Source organism: Balaenoptera borealis (assembly GCF_965194805.1).
Source record: "Balaenoptera borealis genome assembly, chromosome: 13".
In the NCBI taxonomy this organism is placed as follows: domain Eukaryota; kingdom Metazoa; phylum Chordata; class Mammalia; order Artiodactyla; family Balaenopteridae; genus Balaenoptera; species Balaenoptera borealis.
In genome coordinates, this window is record NC_138870.1 from 78,584,798 (window position 1) to 78,605,132 (window position 20,335).

General features: G+C 39.7%; 1 long non-coding RNA gene across 3 annotated transcripts in view; it reads right to left on the reverse strand.

The window, feature by feature from the left end:
- The window catches only part of LOC309609241, a 348,772-nt gene that overhangs the window by 317,817 nt on the left and 10,620 nt on the right, over positions 1-20,335 (reverse strand). Inside the window, exon 1 of one of the 3 annotated variants that reach the window (XR_014233330.1) lies at positions 17,091-18,989. The exons of the other annotated variants lie outside the window; for them this stretch is intronic. This is a non-coding gene — a long non-coding RNA (uncharacterized lncRNA). Of the gene's footprint in view, positions 1-17,090; positions 18,990-20,335 lie in introns of those variants that run through there. 3 annotated transcript variants of the gene reach the window in all.

Consider the following 20,335-nt stretch of genomic DNA (forward strand, 5'->3'; position numbering starts at 1 on the left):
ACAGTCTCTTGGTGCAATTTAACCATATTCCTCTTAGTTTACTGTCTATCATACAGATAGAATAATCTAGCTTTCCTCAGGATAATCATTTTTTTCACATACTTATATAATTGAAAATAACTATGTATTCACTATTTAGCTTTTTCCTCTCTAGACTAAATAAATACAATCCCCTTAATCTTCCCCCACTGGTTTGACTTTCTCTGTAATCATTTCGGTGGTGCCTCTTAGAAGACCCTCTCTAGTTTCTCCACATGCATTTTAAAGGGTGGAACCCCATACTGATTGCATTACTTTAATGAGGGCCTGACCAATGCCAAATATGGCTGGATGATCTGCCCTCTTGCCTGCTGTGCTCTTGCTAACAGAGGTGAGTGTTCCATTAACATTTACAAAAACATTATTGCCAGTTTTCTGGATCATCATCAGCTGAAGTTGAATCCCACTCATACAAACTGCTATAAACCAACTGAACCAGTGCCTTGCATTCTCTGTTTTAAAATATTTGCTCCTATGTTTTAAAGGCATTTAGATTTCTTCTTTCATGACTTGAATTTTCTTCCTCAGGTTTTGTGTTTTTTTTATGTTTTTCTGTATTGTGACATTATTGTTTTTATTGATTTCAAGTTCTCTTTATATTAAGGATTTCAATTATTTGGTGTTTGTCTATGTATTTTTTTTTTTCGGTTTGTACATAATCAAATATATTGCCAGTTTTTTGTTTGTTCTTTCCTCCATCATTTTTATGGAAAGTTTTTTTTTTTAAATTTAATTTATTTATCTTTGTCTGCATTGGGTCCTCATTGCTGCGTGTGGGCTTTTTCTAGTTGCGCCGAGCGGGGGCTACTCTTTGTTGCAGTGCATGGGCTTCTCATTGCAGTGACTTCTCTTGTTGCGGAGCACGGGCTGTAGGTGCCCAGGCTTCAGTAGTTGTGGCATGTGGGCTCAGCAGCTGTGGCTCATGGGCTCCAGAGCACAGGCTCAGTAGCTGTGGCACACAGGCTTAGTTGCTCCATGGCATGTGAGATCTTCCCAATCCAGGGCTCAAAGCTATGTCCCCTGCACTGGCAGGCGGATTCTTAACCACTGTGCCATGAGGGAAGCCTGGAAAGTTCTTTTCAATTCCACGATCAACCAATAATTATCTGTATTCATTTTAACTTTTTTTTAACATTTCACACTTTTTTGTAATCAACTTGTTAATCATATAGCATTAATTTTGGTATTTATACTAGTGTGAGATATGGTAAAAATCTCACATATGTGTATGTGAGTGAGAGTTTGCCAACTTTTCCAATTTTTTCCATTGGTTTGTGGTATTTTCTTTATAATACATGAAATTCTCATATAATGACATATGTTTCAGAATTATCTGTTTATATATTAAAAAGTATTGATACACTTATATCATATATAAAAGGCTCTTAAGAAATAAACCCCCTATAGAAACATGGACAAAAAACATTCATAAAAGGAGAAATTAAAGTTCTTATACACATATGAAAAACATTCATCTTTATAACTAAAGAAGTAAAAAACTAAAATTTATACAACTTTTTGTTTTGAATCATGAAAGATTTTTTTCAAAATTATTTTAATATTACTGTTGTTGAGATTGTTTTAAAATGCATGCTCTCAAACACTGCTGTTGCAGTTCTTTTTCCTAATATTTTCTTTTGTTAATTTTCAAACCTTCAGAAAAAGTAAAAGTATAGTACAATGAATACCCATGTACCCCTCACCTATATTCACTAATTGTTAACATTTGCCAAATTTGCTTTTTCTCTCTGTATATGCATATGTATATCTGTGCAGTTATGTATATACACATATGTGTATATATATGTATATATGATATGTATAATTTTTTGCTGAACCATTTGAAAGTTAGTTGCAGACACCATGATACTTCAGACTCAAAGATTTTAACCAGCAGCTGGAGGTGTTTTAAACATGAACAATATCTTTCAAAAGCAATTTGGAAGATGTATCAAAGCCTTCAAGAGATAAAATCACTTCTGAGTATCTGTTCAAAAGATTTTATTCTCATTCCTCAATTTGAGCCTCCTTTTTTATGGCATCCAGTATAATATTGGTCCTTATTTATGATTCATTAGAAAACTACTCAAATAATTACAAAGGAGACATATAAAATTAATTCTAGCTTCTGAAACTGACAGAATACATGCATCTGATAGATTTTGTCCCAGAAATTTGTTTTTTCATACATATGTATTTTATTATACCAAAAATCAAAATAGATAAGATGTGGACTTGCTCTCAAGAAGTTCGTTATCATTAGTGCTTTTAAGGCCATGCCTAGAAATTCAGACTTTTCTTAGAAGGGGATTGAAGGATTTTAGATATAGGTCTAGTCTGATTTGTATTTCAGAAAGATAATTGTAAAGACAATTTTAAAGTTAAATTGAATGGGGGAAACACTTGTTAAGGAAAGCAGCTGGGAGGCTGTTGCAATTGTACAGGAAGTTGAAATGAGAACAGAAAGAAGTGGACAGATTCAAGAGAAATTAACATGAAAGAAATAATAAGAGATGAAGGTTTGTTGAACATTTGGGTTAAGTGAAAAGGAGGACTGCAGGATCCCTTCCAGGTTTCTGGATTTAGGCTACTGGTGATGGTGGTGCATCCATGACTAGAGAGGTAGGAATAAAGAAAGTCTGGGGAGAACAGGGAGAACAATCATAAGTTCAGTTTGGTGTGTGTGAGGTGCTCAATATATGAGGCTTGCTCTGGAGATGTGGTAGGAGTTACGGAATTTGATTAAAATACGGATTTAGAAGACATCAGTGTATAGTCAGGGGTTAACACCACGGGAGTAAATGAGATCATCTAAGAACAGTGAGAAAGGTAAGAAGAAAATTAAGCCTGGATCTCTAGAAAACAGTTTAAAAGTAAACAATAAAACAAAAAAATAGAAAATTTAGAAAATACTGAAAAATTTGTATAATCTAGGGAAGTAAGGTCTTCCTAAAAGTAAAATAGGACACCCAGAAATCATAAAGGAAAAGATAGATGTCCTTAACTATATACATGTAAACTTTTTTTTATGACAAAAGACACCATTAAATAAAGTTAAAAGTTAAACTATTGATGGGTAGCAAAATATGCCACCCTAAGTATGCCTCTTTGGCATAAGGATTATTTGGAGCTAAAGACAATTGAGAAAAAGCAGATACAAGAAAAACTCTCTGCCCTCCCCCTATTTGCCTAAAAGCAAGACATATATTTGTAAAGGTGTTCCCCTCCCCCCTCCCCCCACCGCCTCCCTCTACCAGGAAGGACAGAAATTAATTGCTGGAGACACCCTAGAACTTTACCAGCCCAGAGACAACACCAGAGAAACCTATATAACAAACTTTACTAACTAGCTCTTATCTTCCATAAGTTCTCCCACATATTTACCTTCCCACAATTTGCCACCCTAGAAACTCAAGGTCCTTTTCCTTTGTCTCGTCACTTCTGTCAAAATTTATTGTTCTTTCGTTAAGATGCTGCATAAGACCAAGTTCTTACCACCCCTTTGAGTTACTCATCGCTGAGTACTCCTATGTGTATGCACAATGCACATGTTAACAAACATCTGTTTTTCTCTTATTAACCTGTCTTTTGTCAGTTTAATTTACAGGGCCTCAGCCAATGAACCTAAGATGGATAGAGGAAAAAGTTTTTCCTCCCCTATATCACAGATTGTAATGCATATGATAAAAAGCTCCTACAGATGATAAGCAAAGTGCTTAACATCCCAATGGAAAAATGGGCAAGTATATAAACAGTGTTACCAAAAAGTGAAATTCAAAGGACAATAAACTTATGAAAATATACACAATCTAACAAATTGTTGGGGAAATGCTAATTAAAATATTGATGAGATTCCACTTCTCACCCATAAAATCGGCAAAAAATTAACATATGTTCAACTTCAGTGGAGAGGTAGGGAAATGAATGTGACTACTCAGTACATGGTCGATGGGGTTGTAAACTGCCATCTCCTTTCAGGAAACATAGCAACATACATTAAAATGTAAAACACATGATGGAGCAATGTCCATATCATATCTGGAAGAAATAAAAGTGCCAAAATTTTATTTGTGTGTATGGAAATGTATATATATTGGTAATCATATATTTATTTATAATATGTGTATGTAGATGTAAGTATATTTATTGTAACATTTTAAAATATAGTAGGGAAGTCCCTGGTGATCCTGGTCCTAACCACTGTTAGGACTCCACACTTTCACTGCCGAGGGCCCGGGTTTGATCCCTGGTCAGGGAACTAAGATCCTGCAAGCTGTGTGGCACGGCAAAAAAAAATAAAATAAAATAAAATAAAATACAGTAATCACAAAAAATAGGTTGATTGTCCAAAAACAAGGAAATAATTGAATTAACTAGGAGTCATTTATACTACAGAATATTGTGCTACTATAAATATAATTGGTGGGATCTATATTAGTTGACCAGAAGAGATGTCCAGATGAGTAAATGAAAAAAACAAGTTTCAAATTTGTGTATAGGGTGATTCCATCAACACACACACAGCCTCTCCATATATGAGGACATGAATTTAGGTTTATTTGTATAAGTAGGAAGAAAAAGAGAAATGTGAGGAGACCCATACAGCAAACAACTAACATTTGTTTTTCAGAGGAGGAAAATGGATCGCATGGAATAAGGGAAGATTATCAACTTTTTCTTTATAAATCTTCCAGTGGTTTCAAACATGCCTTATATTAGTAATTTTTTAGTTAAATAAAAAAATACAAGAATAATGCACAAAGTGGTAACTCAAGAACTGTCAAGAAATTAACAGATATCAGTAATTGAGTTTTCTTTTTTGTATATTTTACAATATATTTTATATATTACATTATATTTTACATTAAAATATTTGTAAGTATAAAATATAAAAATATTGTTCAAATAAAAGCACATATCACATCTCACCACTTAACAAAAAATTCCTTTCACATCAGTGGTCCTACTTTACGCCTAAGTAGTTCTTGTCACCGTAGGATTCAGGCAAGCACGGGCTTGCATAGAGTCAGACCCACTGGGATTGATTTGCATGAGAAACTGCAAGGTCTTGGAAGAAAATCTAACTTAAACAAGTTAGAACTGGACACATACTTTTGGTCGAGCAGTGTTGGGAGGAGTGTGATGATTTGGAACACAGAATAAGGACAAAGGTCAGCATTAACATCCTTACCATTTAATGTTCTCTGACCCCATTGAGAAGACAAGGTTGTACAATTTGGGGACCATTGTAGGAGATGTGACATTAAGGTGGAAGCACATCTCGTGTCACAACAGCAGCAGTCGCCCTTGCTGGGCACGGCAGCATCGTGGTGACACTGGAAGCTTTATCGGGTGTCTACAGAGTCTGCACCTACAGCAGCAAGATTCAGAGGAGCAGGAAGATGTGTTTCAATAAAGGGCATTGGAAGCTGCAGGAAGGGACCTCTATATTCTGCTTTATTCACTTACCATTATGGAATCCTTCCCTACATCTCTATGGTCTTCTTAATTATTTTAAATGGATAAATAATATTTTATTTATACTATATATGTAGTTAATTAACCTCTTTTTCTGTTTTTGACACTTTCTAGTATTACAGAAGTTCATACATACAGCTTTGTTTTGATATTCAATTATTTTCTTAGAATAAATTCCCAAGAGTACACTGATGGATTAAAAAGATTTGAACATTTGCATATGCATGGTGATACACTGCCTTGTTTTCTTGTTTTCCCAAAATGCTGAACCAATTTAGCATGCCATCGGCAATGTTTGAATTATCAAGCTTTTGCCACAAACAGGACAGTTAAGTGTTGTCTTTTACATTTAACAAATATTTGTTGAGTGTCTACTATGACCAATCACTCTTCTGGATACAGGAGAGCAGCGAACAAAACCCAAAACTCCCTGCCAGCATTGAGCTTAGATTTAGTGGAAGGAGGCTGGTTTATCAGACATAAAGTCATTTTCTTGAAGTGTTGTTTCAGCTTCATGTGCTTAGATACTTGTGAAGGTGATCACTGTTCTGTTTCTTTGCTGGTTGTCATTGCCATTGTGTGAATTGCTTATTCATGTCTTTTTTCCCATGCATTACATGAGTTCTTCATGTGAAGGCTCATGAGATGCCTCGAAGCTTCTATTTCCCTCCAAGTTCCCACATGGCCTCCTGAGTCCTGGGATTGTCCTTAGAAATCACTGCCCTTTCATCACCACATAAAGAATTTATGTACAGCTGGGCTTCCCTGGTGGTTCAGTGGTTAAGAATCCGCCTGCCAATGCAGGGGACACAGGTTTGAGCCCTGGTCTGGGAAGATCCCACATGCCGCAGAGCAACTAAGCCAGTGTGCCACAGCTACTGAGCCTGTGCTCTAGAGCCCCCGAGCCACAACTACTGAGCCCGCATGCCACAACTACTGAAGCCCACGTGCCTAGAGCCCGTACTCTGCAACAAGAGAAGCCAGCACAATGAGAAGCCCTCGCACCACAATGAAGAGTAGCCCCCGCTCGCCGCAACTAGAGAAAGCCCGCGCGCAGCAACGAAAACTCAACGCAGCCAAAAATAAAGAAAGAAAGAAAGAAAGAATTTACGTACAGCTAAGACATATCCACCTACCACGGCGTCCTGTTTCTCCTGCTTGCAGACCTTCCATTTTCAAATGGAAAAACAATGGGAAACACTGTTCCACCATCTTCGCTGCCCATGGAAGCCATTTCTCTCCTTGTCACTGAGGTGGATTTTCTAGGATGGCTCTCCTGAGAGAGAGATTCGTTCCACATCCAGGTTATATTCTCAGTTCTTCCTTTCTTTCTCCCTCTGGAGTAAAGGACCCTCCTTGAGTCAGAATTCCTGGGTGACCACATCTTGCCCTACCCGAGGACCACTCCAACTCTCCAGCCCCCAGAGCCTTGCCAGACACCAGATCAGCCCCCTTCTCCCTGTGCACAGGCCAGGTGCAACGAGGACACCCTAGGTGCATCCCCACGACACCAGCCCTGCTCCCACCTAGACGTGGGTCTTCTCTGCTCCCGCAGCCCAGCACGTGGAGAAGAACCGGTCCACTGCTTTCACTTCTCCTTTGAGGATTTTCACCACAGATGGTGGCCTCTGTTTGTCATGTCTGATGTGATCCTTTCCCATCTGGTGACCTAAGTTATTTTGTTCTTGTTGTTGTACATGTGTTTACAAGTCTTTATGTAGCCAAATCTGTCAATCTTTCCCTTTGTGATTTCTTCTGTCACTTCATAGTATAAAAATAATAATAATAATAGTTTCTCCAGACCTCTGACAGGCAATAACTTATATTTTCTGCTATGTTTTCTGTTACCGATCACATTAGCCATTCAAAATTTATTTTTATCATGATGCATGAAACTGGAGTATTAAATTGATTTTTTTTCAAAAAACTGCTAGCTACGAATCCTAAATAATGTGTATTAAATAATTCTTTTGCTGTTTGAGATGTCTCATTATTTATTATATCCTTCTATACAGTACACATACTTCTGGACTATACTATTCCATTTATCTACATGCTTATTTGGGGAAGACTAGCTCCACTTTAACATTCCACTTTGCAAAATACTAGTTAATGTTCTTAGTTGAGCATGGTGGTGTTAGGTGTGTGGGCCCTGGACATTTAGAACCCTGGCTCAGCAATTTACTAACCATCATGTGAACTTGGGCAAGTTACTTACCTTCCCTTGGCCTCAGTTTCCTTATTTGTAAAATGGGGATAATGAAGACACCTATCTGTTTTGTGTAAGTGAGGTATTTACTCTATGTAAAACATTTAGAATAATGTCTCCCATAGAGTAAGTGCTCAAAACATGGTATCTATTTTTGCAGAAACAAATTATAGTCATCGTTAAGTTCAAAAATTCTGTTGAGATTTTTGAGTTGGATTATGTCCAACCTATAAACTGACTGAATAAAACAGAAGTCTTTCTCTATCATTACTTTTAAGGATAATTGTACACCTCTCCATTGGTCTTCGCTAATATTATTCAGTAAAGTTCTGTCTACATTAAATAAGACATGTAACTCTTTTAAAAATACTTATTCTTAAATAATTTAGATGTTATGTCATTACTATGAGCTGAGATAAAGGGCTCTTAGTGATTTGTATATATTTATTTTGCATTCATCTTTCTGCTTTATTGATGCCTATAGTCTTTTTTTTTAGACTTTTCGTTTTAGTTTTTAAAAGTATACAATCACAATATCCAAAAATGACATTTTAATTTTGTTTTCAAATACTAATTCTACTGATTTTTTATATCTTCTTGCACTGGCTAGAACTCCAAAACAATATTTAACACACATGAGAATGGTCATCTTTGTTCTTTTTACCGATTTGAAAAGGAAAGTTTCTAATAGGAGAAAGGAGACTTTGGCATAAGACTCGAAGGTTGCTTTATACTGATGGTGTCTCTTCCTAGCTGAGAATCCAGAACGAATCCCACAGTCTCTTGGAATCACAGCTTCTTCATCAATAAGATGAGGATATGAACACTTATCTCTCATAGTCATAGGAATAACTGAGATATCATATGTAAAGTGCACTGGCACTTAATGTAGACACGATACATTTCAATCCCATCTATTCTTTATATTCCATATATTTATCTATTAAGGAACTCTATCATTCTGTTCCTAAATTCCTATTGTTTCTATTATAAATGGGTATTCAAATGGATAGTTCTTAAATTGCACTGATTTTGTGATTAAAATTCAACTTGAAAACTACCACACAGGAAAAAAAAAGGCATCTTCGGTTTCACATCTCCTGGCATTTATGACTTATCTCTAGTCCCTAAAAGTACACTTGTTTCATAACACCTATGCAATAAATATTTGCTGAATATTTTGTTGAATGAATGAGCTCAGTTAATTCCGAAAAATTCCTAAGATTTGTTTCCCAGCTAATTCATAGGTAACAATTCACAGTTGAACACCACTTTCTTTGTCAAATCCAGCAAAAGGAACTTGAAAACTTAGTGAATACACATAGACATACACACATATATATACATATGTATATATGTACATACATATATGTTTATATTGATATATTTCATACATGTTATTCAAAGCCAAAGTTTTTCTAAGAGTAAGAAAAGCTTTGCTTACTAGGGAAAAAATAAAAAACTTTTTTAAAAATTGTTTTACTTTTAGGCACTGGTACCTATAAATTTTAAAGATTAACATAATTGATTAATTGAATTCATTAAACCACCAAAATTTTGCTAATCCAATACCACCAACCCAGAGAAATGATTAAATTAGTTCTTACGGTTACATTTAGTTTGCATTAGTTTTGCTCACTATAAGCATCACACTTTTAAACTAGAATTCTATCATATCACATCTTGACTAAAATACTTAACTGTCTGAGTTACTTTTCTCTTGATGATCTATATAAAACATTGGCAAACATGTTAAGATCCAATGGTAAAGAGTGAGAGGAGGACTATAGAAAGGGAAAAAATAAAAAGCAAAAGGAGAAATAATATAAATGACCAATTTAGATTCTGTGTATTTCCTTAACAATAACTAGGACACTGTACAATATTTCAAGGAGTTATTTAGTTTTTCCTTTGAGCTGAATTGCAACTCTGACTACCTGTAATTGAGTACTAACCACATGCCAAGCAGTTTCTGTGCGTTTATTCGTTTAATTCTTATCACCACACTGAAATGCAGGTACCTCTCACTTCATCTCCATTTTTAAGATGAGGAAACTGAGGCTCAAAGAGGTTACATTATTAGGCTGAGGTCATACAGCTGGTTCATGCCAATTGAGGTGAGAGATGAAGGCAGACCTACCAGACTTCTGGCCCATACTTACAGTCCTGTGCTCTGCAGCCCCTTCAGGAGGAATTGCATCTGTGTGCAGGTTGAGCCCCTGTATGGAAGCAAATACAGTTACAGATCTACCAGCAGTGGCAAAATAAGCCCTGGTCACTAAGCTATTTCTCTGTGAATTTGCCAGCGTTCCTTCATATACAGCATCACATACAGATTGACAGATTTGAAATGTCCATACTCTGTCAGGTAAATGCAAGCTCAAGGTACTGGTTACCTCTGGGAGGGGAGAAGAGAGGGAGGGCATTAGGCTACAGGAGGAACACATAGGGAGATGCAAGTTATTGATACTATTCTGATACTTAGGTTGGGAGGTAGTTTCATGGGTCATCATTATTGTACTCTAGTATCTCTCAAATTTTATATAAAACATAATTTTAAACTATTAAAGCAAAAAAATCTCCTCTGGGCACACTTTGAATGAACAATGAACAATTCCTATCCTCTCTACCCTGCCTCATTCTATAGTGACCAAAGGTATGTAAACCGTGCCAACCAAGTTCCTGATTCTTTCCTCCTCATAATCATAGCATCCTGATTGAAAGGCCTGGGAGTTACCAGACCTGGTTTTTGGAAACTATCTGTGCTGGGAAATAATGCAAAATGCCTTCCTTTAAGGACTAGCTTCCTTTCATCAAAGCTTCAAGGGGCAAAGAAAGAAAGAATTAAAGAAAGCAGCTTGCTTCACTGCTACCAATTCATAAGCACTGCGCTAAAGAGCAAGGACCGTGCTGATTCCTCTTGCATTACCCTCAAAGCATCCAGCACAAGGCCTTGCACGGAGTAGGTGGACAATTGATGTTTGTGAATCAATGTATAAATGGATGAGTCAAGTCACACTATTTTCATGGAGAATCTTAAATGTCACTCTTCTCGAAATTTGACCATGCTGCTCAACCTACTAAAAATTTCATAATGAACCACCCACAAACACAATCTTGTATGAATATCCCCTGTGTTCCCCAAATCCTTTGTGACCTATGGACACAATTGCCGAATATGAGTCATGCTTCTACCACTGCTCCCACACAAGTGGTATTTTTAATGCTCCAGCATTTCCTGAAGTCGCGCTCTCAGGAAATGGTTTTTACAATAATGACCTCACTCTCCCCATGTTCCCCTCACCCCCACCACTGAATCCCGGAATAGCTGAACAGGTGTTCAAATACCTAGAATTACCCAAAACACTCCACAACCTGTCTTATGTTTCCTAGCAAAGTCACGAGGATAACCTCTTGTCCTTTGGAGTTTGAAAGGACTATTTGTGCTTTATTTATATCTAGACATAGTTTATTCTTCAAACTGGCAATAGTCTCCACACACCAGAACTAAATCAATGTAACACAGTGGTTAAGGTTATAGCCTCCGGGGTCCAACAGCCCTGGAGAGCCAATTCTGACTCTGCCACTAACTATGCGGTTTCAGGTAACTCATTTAGCCTTTTACAGCCTCAATATTCTCATCTGTAAAATGGGAATAATAGAAGATATAATTTCTTGGAATGTTGTGAACATCAAATAATACAACTCTTGTAAACTGTTGACCTCTGGCCTGATAAACAGCAAATGCTCAATACTTGCTAATGGTTATTATTGTATCAAGTTTTCCCAGGCCTCAGGCCTGGTCAGTCTCTCGTCGACATTGTTTACCACGATGTGGTCACTGTGATTGCTGGGGGTCTTTAGATGTTCAGATACCTTCAGAAGCTTACCTGGCTCAACCCATTCTGGGGAGCACTGCCTGGCCATCCTCTGAGAATCAGAAATGTCAAGGGAGAGCAGAGAGTGAGAAGGAAAGGATGGGAGGGAATAGTGGGGGGTTATAAAACCACCTGGTCTCACCCAGGTTCAAAGCAAACAGAGAAGCTGCCACATGAGTGTGGGAGGAGAGGTATTTACACAGTGAGGCTCCTTGGAACCATCATGATCAAAGTCCATACTTCTTTGGAAAAGAGTATATTTATCTTATATTTCTTTCTTATAAGAGAAACCCAATAGGAAAGATGATGCTGAAAATGGCAATTTGACTCTGGGAAACAAGCTCCCGCTATTCTCATCAGACCATCCAATAAGCTTCCCAAGGGACTTTTCTAGGCTCTCCAAACAGCACAGGACAGACTAGCCAACTCTCAAGAGGATGCCCTGGGGTGCAGCCAAACTGCAATTGCCCTGGAAGTCAGATCCCAATGGCTCAGACACAAGGGGCAAGGGCAGGATGCATATAACCCCAGCCATTAACTGTTCCGCCCCATGCAGGAGCACACATAAAGCTACTCCGGAAGAACTGTTTTGGAGGCACAGAGATGAAGAAAAAGATCCCGCTGGCACTGCTGGGAAACACAGCGGTAGTCAGCACACCCTGGCCCTAGCAACCAGCAATGGACAGACTCAGGATGAGAAAACCTTTCTGGGCACATGGCATGAAAGGAAACCCCTCAGAGGCTCAGGCTCCATGAAGGTTAAGGATCAACAACAAAAAGACATTAACCCGTCTCCTAAATGGTATTTCATGGCCATCAAACAGCCATGACAGGCCCATCAAAGGAGCAGCCCGTGTATGTAGGCTGGTGGAAGATGCTCTGGCAATTTAGACACACTGGCAGTTCCAGGGAGGGAACACTGTCCGTGGGGTCTCTCTACTTATGAAGGCAGCACTTTGCATAACAAATGTTCCATGCATAATCTTTACTTGGCATAATTCTTTCTGGACCCAATAATGACAGTTACTCTCAGTCCTAACTGAAGGTCCTAATTATTGGGAAAATAAAGGAGCCAATACTTCTATAAATTAGCAAGTAGGATTAGTATGACGGACAAGGAGCCCTCCAATTTGCATCAGGAGATCTCCTGCTCTGTGTGACCTTGAGTATGTTAGATCCACCATTTGGACTTCAGTTTCCTCATTTATAAACCATTTTTTTAAGGGGATATCTTGTGGGTTCTTTTGAATACTCCCACCCTAATTTATTACTTTTTTCTTTTATAATTCTTAGTTGAGGCTTAGCACACATGCAATAAAGTGCACAAAGAGAAATACTATTCTTACTTAGAATTTTATACCTTTCAGGGAGTGCAAGATGGTAGTGGGGTAATGTTGATTCACTCCCTATATCAGCACCAAAGGCCATTTTATAGATGTAAAATCTTGATAATCAAAGGCACAGAGAATGTGTCAGTCATAGCACTCAGATTAGAGCTCCAAAGTCCTGACTCATGATGTTTAGTCTAATGTTTAGTCTCAGAGTGTCCTACCATGAGTTCCTGGAGCAGCTCTCCACAATGGGAACAGCCTTGCTTGAATCACAGACAAGAATGGAGAGAAGTGGTAGTCTGAGAAGAGACTTTTAGGTCACAAGCAGAGGCCTAAAAAGGATGAGTACTAACTTGTCTGGGAAATTATTATTCCCTTTGACCTTCAGGTTCTGCCATAATTTAATAGCTATTATTGATTGGGTGCTTATTTTGTGCCAAGCATTGCACAGAGTTTAACATGGATAATCTCATTTAATACGCAAAATAACCCATGAGATGGACACTTTTATTAGCCATTTTACAGAAGAAAAACCTGAGGTTCAGGAAGATTAAACTACTTTTCCCAAGTTACAGATGAAGAATGGCAGAGCTGGGATTTGAACCCAAGCCCACAGACTTCACCACATCAGTTTCCCACAGCCACTTCCACCTTACCCCACAACCAAGGCACCACCACACCTTGGGAAAATGCACTACCTCAACCAGATGGCACCCTGCACTTATGCCTCAGCTGATTTAGCCTCCAGCTTGGCATGGCCTTCACCCTCCCCTCCACTATCCAAATCCATCCTTCAAGACCTAACTCAAATACCACCATCTCCTAGCCATTCCATTCCACACAGAAAATCCTCCCTTCTGAATTCATGTAAAATGTGTCATCTATTTCATTCAAAGGTGTTGGGAGTCTTTATCATTTTTTTAAAATGTGTACATCATTCATTCACTTATTCAATGACATATACATACACTGTCCTTTCTCCTCAAATGACTGTCAACTAGTAGATGTCAGGAAGCATGTCGTCTATTTCTCTTTGTATCTCTCAAATTATCATGGTACAAAATTTAAAAGTCAAATAATGTGGTTCTGTACAGTGGCTATGAAAATTATATGACATTAGAGCCACACCTTGTATTTGATGGCTAAATTGTCCTCCTCATTTATTTCCCAAGCATTTGACCCACTCTTCCCCAGTATGAATGATCTTTTAAAAGTTTTTTTTGCCCTTGTAAGGCCATAACATTCGGTCTTACTCTTTTTCTATACTGAGACATTAGCAACTCTGTGTGTGTGTGCGTGAAGGTGCGTGTATATGTGTATGAAAAACATATGTTTTGATAAAGTAAAGGACATAAGATAATAGCCCATTGCACCTGCATTAAGCAAGCACCCAGGATGGCGTTACTTGCATGCCAACCAGCAAACCTGCCTGAGAAGTGAGCAACTTTCTCAGGCCACTGCTCAGCCTGGTGTGTTGACAACCTTGGGAGAGAAGACAATAACTGCGGTCATAAAGTAATATCTACCCCCATTCCCTTTGGATTGCTTGTTTATAGTCTGAAATTGCTGAACAGGTTCTGCAGGTTTTTCTTGTCCATTTGCTGAGCTTGAATCAAGAAGGGAGAGTCCCAGGTTCATCCAACTGTAAACAGTACCTCCCAAGGTCAAACTGGAGAGTCTGCACAGTGGCTGAGAGCAGTGTGGGTGGGAGGGCAGTTCTGGATGTAACATATGAGAGAAATGTACCGCATGTATACTGTCCTGCATGCCTGGACAGAGGAAAAGAGTGAAGAGGAAGAATAGTGAAGCACTATTCTTCCTATATCAGGAAGAATAGCACTCACATTGATTTCTTACCGTTTTTTGGCAAAACATAAAGGTGAACTTTTTAAAAGTAATTAAACTTCTGACCTTTGCTTTATCCACTGTGACAACCCCAAGTTTTTTTCTGTCATTATATAAATGTTATTTGAAGTTACAAAGAGCACAAGCACAGCTGAGTAAGCTAGATATTAATGAAAGTTAGTTGAGGAAGTCAATGAGCCAGCCAGGATCAGGTTTTCTTGAAAATAAATACATGAGACTGAGCTCCAAATGCACAGCTCTGATATATTCAATTCACCGACAGGTATTGGGCCCTACTTTGCCCCAGGGCCCTGGGGACACAACATTGAACAAGTTCAGGCTCTAGTCTCTACAAGCTTGCAGTCAGGGTAGAGTAATAAACATGTACATGGCCACCATCACACAGTAAATCCAGGCAAACACAGAAGGCAAAGATGAGAAAACCCTCTTTTCAATGCTTTAATTTTTAAACACACTATTCACTGACTGTGGGGCATCGTTTGGGTTTGTTTGTTTTTTAAGTCCAAATACCTGAACTTCAGGCTTATTTTTGCCTTTTTCTAGCCATAAGATCTGAGTCAAATCACATCACCGATTGACCTCAATTTCCTCATCCGTAAAATTAGAGTGTTGGTGTAGACCAGGGGTTAGCAAATAACAGCCTGAGGGCCAAATCCAGCTCCAACCTGTTTTGTAAATGACGTTTATTGGAACACACCCACACCTTTTCATTTACATATTGCCTATGGCTGCTTTCATTCTATGGCAGAGTAGCTGTGACACAAGGCTCACAAAGCCTAAAGTATAATATTTACTATCTAGTCCTTTATAGGAAATGTCTGCTGACCTCTGGCATAGACCATCTCTGAGGCCTCTTCCAGGTGTTTACAAGATTTATGTGGACAGATGAAAGTACTTTGAACACTGAAGATAAACATACAAATGGAAGGAATTATCAAAAGGTACATGCTGGTTCCAGGAAGATAACAATTCTGCATATTCATTCTCATCAACAGCAAACGTTTATTCCAATGGGTCTCTACTCTGGATTCGTATGTATTAGAATCAATTGGAGAAATTTTTTTAAATTAATTTTTATTGAAGTATGGTTGCTTTACAATGTTGTGTTAGCCTCCACTGCACAACAAAATGAATCAGCCACACACGTACAGATATCCCCTCCCTTTTGGGCTTCCCTCCCATTTAGGTTACCACAGTGCATTAGGTAGGGTTCCCTGTGCTATACAGTATGTTCCCATCAGCTGTCTATTTTATACATAGTATCAATCATGTATATGTGTCAATCCCAGTCTCCCAATTCCTCCCACCCCATCCCTTTCCCCCTTGGTATCCATATATTTGTTCTCTACGTCTGTGGAAATTTTTTAAATGTCAATACCCAGGATTCAATGTCTAGAGTTTCTAACTTAATGGGTATGGAGTGAGGACCTGGTATCAGTATTTTTTAAAAACTCTCCAAAAAATTCTAGAATGCATTCAGGATTAAAAAAATGCTGATTTGTTAAAGGCCTGAACACAATACTATGCTTGACTTTGAGAATGTAAGAATTCATAGTTCTTCAAGTAATTTTAAATCGGGTTGTATGAACTTGACATATAAAACAATTAATAAAACATATATAAGAACATTGCTATATATCAAATAAGCAATATAGGTGAGTGGTCCCCAAACTCAGATCTGTAGACTCTTGCAGAGATGGCTGCATAAGAATTGTCTTGAAAAAAAAAAAATTGTCTTGAGAACTTGTTAAATACACAGCTTTGGGGGCCCAGTTCCAGAGATTCTCATTTAACATATCTGGGGAGAGATTCAGGCATCAGTATTTTAAAAGCTACAGTGATGAGTCCACTGAGTAGCTAGGTTTCAGAATTAGATAGAGAACTCCTAAAGCGAGGTCCCACATCTTTTTATCTTTGACTCTCCAAGGTCTAACCCAGCATCTAGAATTTAGTAGGTATTTGCTAAGTGTTTAATAAATAGACCTTGATTTAGGAAGTGACCAGTGAGTGTTTTGGTGGACAGAGACACCAGACTTAGGGATTTAAGCTTGACCTTGAAAGAGATAACATGAGACTCGTTCTATGTATTAAACAACCATCAGCTGCAACCTTCCCACCTACCCCTCACTCCTACATTGACTACCAACCTAACCAAAAGATCATTATTTGGGGATCACCAAGCCACTGAGGCCCTCTCAGTCAGACTGAAGTTCATATGATTGCTTAAACCTTTTTTCGGGGAATAGCTCTTTTACACCAACTGGCAGGGTTACTGCCCCATAAACTTACCTTCTGTCATTAGCTTTGACTGTTGACATGTGGAATGATTAGACAGAGTTGAGCAAAGTGTATTTTGCAGTCTGTGGGGAAGAGTACAGAACATAAATAACCACTGCATCTCATTATAAAATCCTGAATGTGCAAAATACACTGATCCAAGTGCCACAATTAGATTAGCACTTGCCACGCCCATTAACTTCAAAGGGAAATTGAAGCCAAATTTGGGCCCATATGCTCCCTGTCCTTACACTTAAGCAAGTCAGATAATGTCTATTTTCACATTCAGTTAATTTCTGAAACAGCCTACATGATATTTATTGCTCCAGACTCTTATAATTCCCCCAGGCAGCCTTGCTCAAACACCCCGTGAAATCCTCTCCACTTACAGTTTCACACAACCTTTTGGCCACACCCTGAACATGTCCTTTTTAAAGACACATCCTTTTAAATGGCTGAGTGACAGCCTCCCCCATCACATAAGACGTGATATTGATGCACAAAGATGCATGTGCTTTGTATGAGGGCACAAGGTTACTAAAGTGGCCAGAATAAAAACTAAGGTGGACATTGGAGGATTGAGATGATGGGCAAGGAATCTTTAAAGAAGAGAGTTCTGAAGGCCTCTTTGTCTCAATCTATGATAGTCTATTGGCAAACCGCCCTACATAATACATCACATTCAGCTCTGATCAATGGTTCACGGTGGGAGGCTATAAGTGGCCTGAGAAAGAGCCACATTCAGAAGTTTTATTGTGCTAACATGAGGCTGCTATGACAAGTAGATCCCAAAGTTATAAGTCATTCAATGAGACGGCCTCCTCTGGTCAGGGTGCCATTTAGGGACAGGTGTAGGGAATAACTGGCTGCATGCAGTGGGTTCAAGGGCCTGGGAAGACCCCTCTGTTCAAACATGTCTCTACTGCTTAAGTGTTAAAGGCCTTGGAATCCCATTATGAGAACCCAGTTCCTTTATGCCTTTTGTCATGGAAGCATGCACCACAGAGGGGAGCACAGGCTGGAGGACTGAGTGGGCAGAGAGACACTTGGATGAAAGAGGCCCACAGAGGGCCAGAAATGTCCCTCCAGCAAGCCACAGTTCGGATGATAAAGAAAATTAAAATATGTGACCTCCTGTGTAAAACGAACTGATTTCTCCCTCCTTCCCAGCAGTATCAGAATTGGCTGAGGTGGAGCCATGGGTGGAGAGCTGCCTATGCATTGACTACAAGGTCCATCAAGTCTCAAAAGCAGCCACTGCAGCAGAAAGCAGCACAAACCCTCAGGAGAAGCATGGGTGGAACAGAGGTGGGAATTCCACGGGGAAGGATTAGAAGGGATTCTTTCGTAACAATGTGGAATTGGCACAAGGACCCTCAACATCAACATCACCTGGGAGCTTGTTACAAATGTAGATTCTCAGGACTTCCAATTATGATATGCATTTTACCAAAACTCCCCAGGCAATTTGTATGCACGTTTGAAAAACACTGGTCTAAACAAAAACATCTAGGACATCAGAAAAAGGGAGAGAGAGGAAGGGAAGGGAAACGGGAGAAGAAAAGAGGATATTTATTCTCTAGGGATGGCAGTAAGAATGAGAACTGAGAAAAGGCACCAGTGCCTCCAGGTTGCCTGGGTGGCCTTTGAGAGCAGGGTCTGCAGAGGCAAGTGGGTGTGGAGGGGAGAGTTTGTGGTAGGAAGTGGGGACAGTAGGTGCAGGCACTTTGTGTCAGATGGAGCTAGGGAGGATGAGCTTGGTTTTGCTATTTGAGGTCGTGGGTATAGGCGACTTTCAGTTTCCATTTGAGGGAGCCTGGGTAGGTGCATTCCAGATATGCCGAAATCAACGGTGGAGTGATTCATCTCCACTCATCTTCCTACCAAATTCCCCTACTATTTGACACCTTTTCCTTAAGCCTCTGCCTCACGGCCCCCAACCCTCCCCACCAGATGACTTTGTCTCAGTCTTCTCTGAGACTGAGGCCACCAGATAAAGGTTCCCTCAACCTCTCTCTTCTCTATCTCGCTGTTTCTCTACATCTTTACCCTCCTTTTTTGGAGAGGAAAGCCTCCTTCATTCCAAAAGTAACTCCACCGAACCACCGATCCCTCTCTTCCTTACAGACACTTGACCCACCAATCATGCTCTCTCTTGCTCATTTAATTTCTCCCTCACTTTCACCATCTATTCCTAAACCAACAATTAACTCAAGTCTCCCCACTCCTGAAGAGTTCTCATTCAAGCTTGCTTATCTTTTCAGCCAACCTCCACAGCTCTGGAATTTTACACCCGGACCTCTTGGTTGGAACACTGATTTCACCTCCTAGTGATGCACTCACCTCTCAGCCCTTGTTTTCTGGCTTCCTGGCCTGCCTATGTGCTTTTGCCCCTGCTGCACCCTCCCTCTGTTCTAGAACGCTCACACCTCTGCCTGGCAGTGTACTATGTACCTGCCAGGTTTGCAAACCCTGCATCCCTCTCCCTGACCCTCACCTGGAGTGCAACCCTGTGCCAGCCCATAGACCCGCCCTGAGACAGGCAGACCAGAGATAAAGCTAACTTACCTCACGCTCTGAGATGCAGCATTAGCTAAGACTGGCCACTGCTCCAGGTTCAAGTACATCTTTATTGTGGGAACTATTTTGAATCTGATGCGTGGGCCCAGTTTTGGCACCAGCACTGGTTTCATTTTCATGCATCCTATTTTTTGAGCATTTATTATGTGCCAGGCTCTGTGGCGCTACCTACACGTGATCTCACTGACTCCTCCCAGCACCCCGGTGCTGCGGAGCCCTACCGTGAGTAGACCCATGTTATAAGAGGGTTTGAGAAATTTGCCCAAGGTCACACCGTCAATAGATGGTGGAACCATGACGCAAACCAGGCTCTAGGGGCTATGCTTGATAAATAGTTGTAACTTTTAATAAAAGGAAGAGTGGGGGATGTGTATGTGTACGAGCATGGGTATGGGCGTGGGTGTGATGCAGTGATGTTGGGAAAGCTTTCAGGGACCCTGCTCCTCATGCCAGATTTTCTGGCCCTGATCGGCTGCTGCCTGGCTGCCAGGAGCTGTTATTATCACTCACTCCTGTGCCCCTGTCACTGGGCCTGTGGGGACTTGCCCTTCCTTCCTGCTCTTGGCCCTGTGATGTTGACAGCTGTACTGGGAAATCACATGCTGGCTGCTGCCACGCTTATCAGACACAGATTGTACGTGCGGATCTGGACGTCCTGCCCACTCTGTCCCTTGCCT